The sequence below is a fragment of the Cavia porcellus genome, unplaced genomic scaffold (genome assembly GCF_034190915.1).
Source record: "Cavia porcellus strain 051 isolate PalLab524CR breed Dunkin Hartley unplaced genomic scaffold, mCavPor4.1 scaffold_4, whole genome shotgun sequence".
Taxonomy (NCBI): domain Eukaryota; kingdom Metazoa; phylum Chordata; class Mammalia; order Rodentia; family Caviidae; genus Cavia; species Cavia porcellus.
Window position 1 is genome coordinate 61,871,386 of NW_026947487.1, and position 11,021 is coordinate 61,882,406.

The following is an 11,021-nucleotide window of genomic DNA, read 5'->3' on the forward strand; positions in this document are numbered from 1 at the left end:
TTCAGGAAGCCAATGTGGGCAGAGAGAACCAGCAGATCCACCCTCACCTTCAGGGAGCTGCCACCGGAAGGGTCCTTCCTGCAGGCAGCCAGCAGGAACAGGGATGCAAAGCCAGTAAGCTCTGTGCATCCGTAGGCCACCATTTGAGGCCCTTGATTCCCTCAGACAGCCATCATCTACTAGCAGAATCATACAAACACACCTCTGTGTGTCTGCCAACATCATGGGAGTCCCAGTATAGATACACAGGCCGAGAGAAACAGCCCAACCTACATGCACCCCTGATCATCAGCAAAGCCACAGTGTAGCTGCATAGCTCTGGAGAAGCCCACGCCACACTCTGCTACCTCCCTGTAAATCTGGAATCAGAGGAGCCCAGGTACCTGTCCCATCTCCCTACACTGCTTAGGGGCAGCCAATGTGGGAAGGTTCTGGGGCCCCACAACCAGCTGTTGGGAGAACTCAAGAGAATGTCAAGGCGAAGGAGCGAAAGGCAAAATCAGTCTTATTGTGTGTGTAGGCACACAAAATAAGTCTGCAAGATACAGTCATCGAAGAAAACGGAAGTCACATACCTGAAATCTCTGAGAGGATAGCAATTGAAGTAAGGAAATAACTTCATGAGATGGTAAAAGCAGTCAAATCAGAAATAATGTCTCAGTAAAAGAAGTCACAAACATACTGAAAGAATTGTTCAGCAAGTCTAAAGGAAACATAGACAATAAAGAGGAGCATAGGAAAATGATGGAAACCTTGAATGAATGTAGGAGGGAATTACAACGCATGAAACATATTCAAAGAGAGATGCAGGAAATTAAAAATTCAATTGAAAGCTGGCAAAACTGCTTGAAAGAGACTGAAGATAGGCTTTTAAACCTTGAAGATAGGATTGCAGCTATGATCGTGAAAGGAAAGATCTCTTAAAAATAACATGGAATCAGGAAATAACAACTCAACAGCTGCAAGCTGATGCAAAGAAGCATAATTTAAGAGTGATAGGTGTTGGTGAAGAAGCAGGAGTCAAGACAAAAGAAATTAAAAGGACATTCACAGAAGTAATAGAAGAAAATTTCCCAAACATGGGAAATGGATCTGGCATGCAGATAAGTGAGGCATATAGGACTCATACTAGCCATAATCAAAGTAAATCTATACCCAAACATATAATAATCAAGATCCCAGAAATTCAGCACAAGAAAAGACTATTAAAAGCTGTTAGAAGAAACAGATCACTTAAAAAGGAAAATAAACCAGAATCATAGCAGACTTGTCAATACAAACCATCAAGTCAAGAAGAGTTTGGTCTGAAGTGTTTCAAACCTTGAAAGAAAACAACTTCCAACCCAGATTGATCTACCCTGCAAAACTATCTTTCAAAATTGATGGAAAAATAAGACACTTCCATGATAAAGAACAACTGAAGGAATTCATGACTACCAATAAAATCCTACAGAGAGTGCTAAAGGATAATCTAGAGAGAGCTAAAGATGACCATGATTCAACGAACAACAGCAGAGGGGGATCGCCAAACAAGGCAATTGAATGAAGGGGAAAAGCGGAGGGCCAACAGCAGAAGGATAGCAGGGCAGAGACAAACCAACATATGCTGGTTGTAACCATTAACGTAGATGGCCTTAGGTCAGCAATAAAAAGCAACACAAGGAGAGTGGATCAAGAAACAAGATCCATCGATATACTGTATACAAGAAACACATTTAACTGGAAAGGAAATTCATAGACTGAAAATCAAAGGAGAGAAAACATCTGACAGGAGACAAAAAAAAAAAAAAAAAAAGCAAGAGTAACTTGCCCAATAACTGCAGAATGGATAAGAAAGATGTGGTATTTTCATGCAGCGGAAAGCTACCCAGCTATAAAATAGAATAATCTCAAGGCTCCTGTAGGTAAATAGATGCAACTGGAGATCGTGTTTATGGCCAAAACAGTTTGAACTCATACTCATGAACCCTAGCATAAGAAAGAGAAGGGGTTAATGGGATCCAAAAGCAAAATAGTTAATGTAAGAGCAAAGTGGAGGAAACTCCTGGGAGGGAAAGGTGGAAACTACTGTCAAGTTCTTTATTGTCTTATCTTGAACTCTTGCATTGTTTACATAATTTTGTTAAGGTTTAGCTTTGTTCTGTCTTATTTTGTTAGATTTATGCTGTCAGATGGTAGGGGCAGCTATTTCGAATATAATGGGATATTTTATGGTAATCATGGTTTCCTATTATATTGCTTTGAAGTCTTATAATGCTTTAATTCATTGGTTTGATGGGTTTTATTGTGTTTTGTTTGATTGCATTGTGTGTGATGGTATGAACAGCTATTTTGAAGAAAACAAGACATTATGGCAGCCATTGCTGATTTATTATCATCTTGTTTTGAAGTCCTAGCATGCTTTTGTTCTTCTGTTCTGATTGGTTCTATCCTGTTGTGTTTTATTTTATTTTATTATGTGAGATGGTGTAAACAAACTTTTTGGGGAAAATGAGATATTATAGTAGCCATTGTTCATTTTCTGCTATTTGGCTTTGAAGTCCAGTAATGCTTTCATTCTTTTGAATGGTTTATACTACTTTGTTATGTTTGATATTATTGTGTGTGAAGGTATGCTCAACTATGTCGAAGAAAAGAGACCTTATGGTAGCTACGTTTGATGACTGGTTGTCTTGTTGTGAAGTGCTGTGCTGCTTGCTTTGTTCTGTTCTGATTTGCTTTGTTCTGTTCTCTTTTGTTTTATTCTCTTTAAAATAAAAAAAAATTAAAAATAAGGTAAAAGTATAGGTAAAGTATACCATGCCAACAATAATCCAAAAAAAGTAGGCAAGGAATTTTCAGACCAAAGAATATTACTGGAATAAAAAGGTTATTTTGTGATAATCAAGAGGCCAATACATCAAGAAGATATAATCGTAATATAACAGAGTTTCAAAAGTGTGAAGGAAACATTTATAGGACTGTAGGGAAAATAATTCTACAATTATGTTCAGATATTTCAACACCTATCTCTCAGTAACTAAAGGAATATAGTGTAGAAGACCAGAATACCGCTACTCAATTTGACCTATTTCATATTTGTAGAATATTTAACCCAATAGCTGTAGAATATCCATTCTTTGCAAGGGCGCCTAAAACTTCAGCCAAGATATGCCATATCTGGGGTCATGAGATAAGTCTTGATTAATTTTAAAAATATTTAAATCACATAATATATTCTCTTACCACAACTAAATTAAACTAGGAAGAAATAACAGAAAGTTTTTGGAAGTCTTTAAGTATTTGGAAACAATATGATGCATTTCTATATACCATGGACCAAAGAAGAAATTAAAGAAAAAAAAAAAGAAAAAATACTTTTTACTGAATGAACATGATAACACATTGACTGTATCAGAATTTGTGGAACGTCTCTAGCATAGCACTTACTGGACAATTTATAGTACTACATGCCTGTTAGAAAGGGAGAAAGATCCCAAATCCATTTTTTTAAACCTTAAAAACTAGAAATGAAAAAGCAAATTAAACTAAAAGTAACATAATAAAGGAAATAATAAAAATGAGTAGAAATCAATGAGACAGAAAATGGAAAAAAATAGACAAATTAAAGGAAATCAATGACAAATTTTTTTTGAGCTCAGTAAAAATAGTAAACCTCTAGTCAGATTGATTAAGAAAAATAAAGACAACAGAAATTATCAAAATCAACCATACATCACCATAGAATTTATTTATTTTGGTACCAGGGATTGAACTCACGATCTTGTACTTGCCAAGCTGGCACTTGTGCTGCTAAACTAAACCCCTGGTTCCACCACAGAATTTATAGTTATTATAACAAAAAGAAAGGGATATTATAAATAGCCCTATGTCAATAAATTCAACAACTTAGCTGACAGACAAAACCCTTGAAATCCAAGATGATGAATTTCTCCATATTGATAATAATAATTGAATTTGTAAATTCTTTCCCACAAAGAAAACTGTAAGCCAAGGTAGCTTCCTTTGTGAATTCAAGCAAATATTTTACAAAGAAATAATACCAATTCTACTCACTCTTCCAGAAAATAGAAGAGGGAATATTCTCACTTCATCCAATGCAGCTTATATTGCCTAGTATGAGAGCCAAACAGGCATTACAAAAAAATAAAGCTAAAAAAATATCCTCCATGAACATAGGTGCAAAAATTATTTAAGCATTGAATCCAATGACATATAAAAAGTATACTATATCATAACCAAGATGGTTTAGCATTAATCAAATTTATTATATTGACATACTGGGAAAGAAAAATATATGATCACCTTAACAGGCACAGAAAAAGCATTTAAGAAGATTCAATATGAATTCTTGATTTTTAAAAACCTCAGTGCATGAGGATTAGAAAGGAAAGAAAGGGCTGTGTGGAATGTAGCTTTCTGCAAGGGAATAGAGAGGATCTTGTTTAACCTGGATACCTAAAGGCAACAGCACACTTAGTGATGACAGGTTGAATACATGCTTCGTAAGATCAGGAACAAGACAAGGATGGTATTCTCACTGCTATTCAGTTTTGCACTGGAGGCGATCGTCAGAAAATAGGAAAAAATAGTAATAAAGAAGGGAAGAAAATGAAGATGTAAAAGTATTTTCATTGGCAAATGACATGGTTGCCTATACAGAAATATATAAAATGAAATCTGTAAGCCAACAGCTAGAAATAAGAAAGATATTTGGCAGGGTAGCAAAACACATGACTAGTACACAGAATCAGTTATGCTTTTTATATATTAGTGAGGAATAATCAGAAACAAAAAATGCCATTTACAATAATGTAAAATATTAAATGGTTAGCGATGAACCTGAGAAACTGTGCAAGATCTGTATATTGAAAATTATAAAACATTGCTGAGACCAATTAAAGAAGACCTAAGTAATGGACAGTTATGCTTGTCCGTCATGGGTCAGAAGACTCAATTAAAAAAAAGACTGAATAGCTTTAAGATGTAGTTTTCCCCAAATTTATCAATGGGTTCAAAGCTATCTCAGTCAAAATCCCTGCAGGCTTTTGTTGGAGGATTCCCAAATTCATCCGTACTACAAAAAGGAACAGAATACACAAAGTAGATTAGTTGGGTTGCATGTGTTTGGGGACACAGGGTGAATGGGAGAGATGACAGAGTCAGGAGCAAACTGGGAGGTTACAGATTTGTTACCTGGACTGTGCTAATGCTTTCTTAAGTGTCAACATTGTCTCATTGAATATTTTAAATGTGTGCAATTTATAGTGTGCAAATCATACCTCGATAGACCCATTTATTTTTTATTTACTTATTACCTTATTATTTCAGTTGGGAGAGAAAGAGAAGAATGCTGTGGTAAAGGGATAGCCTAAGTCAGGCGTCCAGGCACGCACTTGTAATCCTAGTGCCTGGGAGGCTGAGGCAGGAGGATTGTTGAGAGCTGGAGGCCAGCCTGGGCTACAAAGTGAATTCCAGGGCAGCTGGAACTGCATAGCGATAACCTGTTGCAAAAAAAAAAAAAAAAAAAAAAAAAACACTCCCCCACAAAACAAAAAACCAAGAGAACAGCCTGTGCAGATGCCTGGAGGTGAGAGCTGGTCTGGCTTCTGCCTAGTGACAGAGGCTGGGCCGGCTGGAGAAGAGGGCATGACATGAGGAGCAGAGATAGACAACTGTTTATGGCCCTGTGATGTGGGTATAGGTTCAGTGCCTCATTAGAAAGTCTTTGGGACTCTTCCAACAGCACCCAGGCTAGTCCCACAGCTTTCCTGGTTTTACTGCCTCTTCTGAGCTTCTGTAATACCCAGCCATTCCATGTGAGGGTTCAGACAAACTCCATGAGAGAAGGTCTGGGATCAGCCTAGGGGCAGTGCCAGAGGGGTCTGGGAGGTGGACCCCAAACCGTCTGCCCAGCCTGGATGGGAATTTGCATGAATCCAGAAAATTGATTGCAGGAAAGTTTATTAACAAAGTGGACTTTGCTGAATGAAGTACAGATACACATATTAGGTTGTCAGGAGAGTTCTCTGCATCCATTTGAAGTCCAAAGGCTAGGTGGAGGGTCAGGGAGGCAGGATTTTGTGGTAGTTCATGTGAGAAATAGTAGAGTAGGAGAAATAATACAGTGGGGTAAAGGTTGTAGAGGAGGAACAAAAACTTCCCCCCAAACACCAGCCACATATGTCATGAACTTGGCTTTTAGCAAACTAATTTCTTCAAATTAGTCTCCAAACTGGAAAGCAGTTTCCACTTCTCCCAGGAGAAATGGATAAGGGTCAGAGAATTTTCCCAAGGGAGAGCAGAAGTGATGCATACCCTACTGTGGAAGCTAGAAAATGGTTTTTTGAGGGGGCACGTTGTGTGTTGGGGGTTGTCTGAAGCCCACGGATGGCCCAGGCTATGATAGGGATGCCCTGGAAAGGCAGAGAGTGAAACGAAGAACCACACGAGAACTTCCATGAGGATTGGAGGACAAGAAAAGCCAACATGCAACAAACACTAGTCAAAGAATGGTTCACAATGTGGTCACTTGTAGGACAATATGGGAATTCAGGGCAGGGTCAACCAGGATGGGGATGGGTAGAGTGGCACCAGGCTCTGGTGAATGCATTTTTGAGGAGACAGGATTGCAATAGGTTTGCAAAATGAATTCAGATTTGCATCAGGACAGGAAAAGAGGGTAAGGGAAGCTAAGCATACTGGGCAGCATGCTCTTCATACCACGTCAGCAGTGAGCAGAGCGTGCTCTGAGACGATCCTCCCTAATATTAAAGCCATTCCCTGATGAAATGGTACACAATCAGTTTGGAAATGCTAACCGTGCTTGAGAGTACTGATAATGGGGTTTGTGTGTCTGCTAGCTTTCCTGATTTTTTTCTGATTTTTCTACCATAAATATGTATTACTTGTGCATTTTTAAAAAAAATGATCTGAATTTACCAAATCTAATCCATTTCCCTTCCTGGAACAGAAGACCAGCCTTTTCTTGGACAGTGGCTTAAAGATACATTGGCTCCCCAAGAAAAAGAAACCAAGGGTTTAAGCCCCACATCTGAAGCCTTCCCAGACCCCTGTATGCTCCAACCAGTCCATAGGCTTCACTGGACATGGGCCAGGGGTGGGAGAATGTGCTCAGGCTGGCATTGCAAGGTGCCAGGCGCACCTGAGCGGCTGGGCAGGTGTGACAGCTGTCCTGGACCACTTGGAGCTGGCTGTGCCTCTGCACATACACCCGTCCCCACCTCCCCTCCCCTCCCTGAACCTCTCATCTTCCCTGGCTAGCTCAGGTGTGGTGCATCTGCGGCCTGTTGGCAGCTCTCTTGCCTGCAGTGCTCGGGAGCTGTCAGGTTAAAAGCTGGCTTGCTCAATTTGATCCCACATGCGAGCTGTTTTATTTCCCTCTCTCTCCCTTACATGGCTTCGGTGTGCTTTTATAAATATTTCACTAGCCTTGCTAAAGTCTATTTCATCTCTCTCTTAAATTTATTAAATATAAATGCAGCAACAACTCTACCATAAGTCTCTCTTTGCTGTCAAAATCTCAAGCTCCTATGGAAGTAAATATAATTTGCTTTGTTTACCATGGGTAACTCAAGCCCTATCTGTTTTACCTACACCTCCTGAGCCCCCCAAATCTCCCTGTGTTTATTAGCAGGGGACTGCTGTGTGCTCATGGAAGGGCACAGGGCCATGGGGCCCACTTTGGGGCTTCTCTCTGAGACGTGGATGGCAGGAGTACCTTGGTTCACTGGTCCCTCAGTGACCCCTCAGTTAGTCACAGTGCATGTCTTTCCAGACCTGAGTAACCCTGAGGAGCTCTGGGCAGAGCTTTGCTCCTTGCTTCTCTTTTGGAATCAAGGGTCCATCTGCTGCAGCTGGTGACCTGGCCAGAGAAAAGACATAGATCCCTACGAAATGATTGAGGGCATTGACTCCCCTCCTGGCCCCCTCTCCAGACCTGGAACCAACAGAATGAGGGGCAAGGCGGGAATTCTGGTCCCAGAAAGCCACAGGCACCACCCCCAACCCCCCTGCCACTTCCTTTGTTCTATGTTAATTGCAAAATAAACACAACTCTGCCCACCAACTGTGGGAAGAGATTTCTGCCAACCGGGGAACCAGCAGGCAGTGGGCAGAGGCTGCCCTTGGTTCTGGCGGCATTTGCCCTCCATTGGCCATGTATGAGTTACCGAGGAGGCAGAGAAGCGGGAATCACTTGTCAGGATCAGAAGGACCTGGCTCAGGGCTTGTGAGTAGGGAAGAGACAGGCACACTGGATTTGAACAGAGGACAGTGACAGTGGGTTTCTCTTCCACAAAGAACCGAATCTTTTTCATGACCCTCTCAGACTATCCTGAGCTGGTCATGACATTGCTGCAGAAAGTGTTATGTTTCCTTTGTAAGAAAGGGAAAGATTTGGCCCAAAACCCCTGTTCCACCTCCTACACTGAAATCTTCCACCAGATTTCCCAGAGAGAGACAGAGACAGAGACAGAGACAGAGACAGAGACAGAGACAGAGAGATCACAGGCTTGAGGATTTGCAATAGGGATACTCAGTTAAATGTTAAGGATCAACCTTTGGATGTCCCGGGAATGCAGATTTGAGCTAAATCTCAACAGCTCCAGGAGACTGGCTCTCCAGGGGCTGTGTCCTGGTGTCTCTGAGAGCATCCTGCAGGTCCAGGAAGCAGAGTCTTGTGTGGTCTTGCAGGTTTTCTACCTCATCATTGCTTTTAAACACATCAGGAACAGAGAAACTTTGCCCCCAGCAGGAAAAAGGAGTGTGTTTTAGGAGCTGCCCTGGCTCTATAAGGTCCTATTTCACATTATACCAGAATATTAAGCTTCTTAGCTATTGTTTGATGTAATTTCACTTAAAAATATGTAAAGTATTTTAGAATATGGTTCTTGGAATGATTACTAATTTTGATTTTATATCCTTCCCCCCCCCCCCATGTTTTAGAATTTTTTTTATTTTTGGAAAATGGCCCCTGTGAAAAATTATAAGGTTTTGGGCAAGTTGATGGGTCTGGGATGGAGAAGCCAGAGTGAGGGGTTTTAGGCTCAGATGGGGAGAAGAGCCTCTTGCCTTGGAATAAAAGATCACGACCTTTCACTCTGCTATCCCTGGGGTGTCCCTGGGGAACATACTTCTGGTAGACCCCAGCCAGCCCCACCCCCCAGGTGGTGTGGGAGGCTTCAAGTCCCCCAAGGTAAATGACAGGGGCAGTAGTGGGCTCCCCATGTCAATTGCATGGTGGCTTTCAGGCGTGGGGCTGGAGCTTCCTGTCTCACTGTGGGAGCAAGGCTATTTCGGGAGCTCGCTGCTTCCCTTCTGCTCCAGGGAGGGCGGGAAGGAGGGCGGGCAGTGGGGGAGGCGAAGGCCTGAGGCTCTCCTTCTACCAGGTGTTCAGAGCAAACTTTTCTTCCCTCCTGCTTCTGCTGCCCACTGCTGGTGGAATGGGCTTGTCAAGTGGGCAGAACTTTTTTGGAGCCGCTTTTTAGTCAATTTTTCAGAATTAAAAAAAGAAAAACAAGAACCTGGCCACATTTTCCTCAATATTAGTGGCATGGTCATATGAGGTATGATTTTCTGGAATAAACTTTACCTTGAGAATCCTGCAAATCATCAGGAATCTGTGGGTCCTGAGAATTTATTGTGTGTGTTTCTTGGCCATTTTAACTGTGGCTTCCCTTTTCCTGGGGTGGTAGGGACCAAAGAAGAGTGACGTGGTAAGTAAAGCCTTTCTTCCTATCTGTCTGTCTTTCTCTCCCACTTTTGGGGCTGAACTCACTTAGCTGAACTTGGGTGAGATGAATGTTAGTCTGAATTGACTTCCTTGTACTTTCGTACAATGCTTTTACTTCTGTAATATGCTCTCGCACTCAGCAAACAACTGTTTTGCAGGGAGGTCAGTAGGACTGATAGATCTATTTTTTCATGAGTCCAGAGGCTGGGAGTGAGGAACTCATTTGGGGAGTTCCCTAATGAGTTCCTGGAACTTGGAGCCATCTCCTCAATCCCAACTCGGTGCAGCGACTCCTACCTCCCGTTACCCCACATGACCCCTCCGCCTTCCTTGAGATTCCCAGAACGTCACAAAGGAGGCCTGCGAATGGCCCTGGCCAACTTTTGGGCTTCAAACAATGGCTGTCTCCTGACTGCAGCTCAGGACACTGGTTCTCAGTGGAAGGTATTTTGTCCTTCTGGTCACATTTGTCTAGACACACTTTGGTTGTCACAGCTGGGGTTGCTACTGGCACCCAGGGAGGAACATGCTCCCTTACCACAAAGACTCACCGTCTCAGGGTGTCAGCAGGACTGAGCATTCCATGACAAACATATATTTTTTACTGTGCTGTCTGAATTCTAAAACAAGAAATACCACCTAGAGTTCTGAATTTCTGGTTTTCACTGACACATTGAGAGGCCTTGCTATGTACACCAGGCCACATTCCTGCCGGGCAGATGTAGACCTTTCACAAAGGGAGTCCTGCTACCCTGTGCTGTACACTGACCTGCGACCCTGCTTTATCACTCACATCGTTTACTCTCCATATCAGCTACCATCAGAGCTGCCCTTCCAGGCTAAGTGTTGGTGTTCCTGCTACCAGCACTGGGGTTTGTGTGTTCTGTGACCTCAGGGCCCTTCCATCTGTCTCATTTCCCTCAGTGGCCTTTAAAGAAAATCACAAGACTTATAAAGCAAACTTCTCAGTGAAAACCAAGGGGAACAAGTCCACCCTTTGTTCAGGGACATCCCTGCCCTCCTGGCTGGCACAAGGCTGCAGGCAAGGGAAGCGGGTCCCAGCCCGGTCACACTTCTTTCTCTCCAGGAGGTCTCTGGTTTTTATGGGTGATTCCATTGTGAAGATCCAGCCCGACAGTGGGGCACAGACGGTTGACAGCCTTGTGAGAGAGCGCATTTCCGATAGTGCAAGGTAACGGCTTCATTACTCGGCGAGGAGTGACCCATATTTCCTAGCATGATTTCCCTGCTGTAACTCAAATTGAGT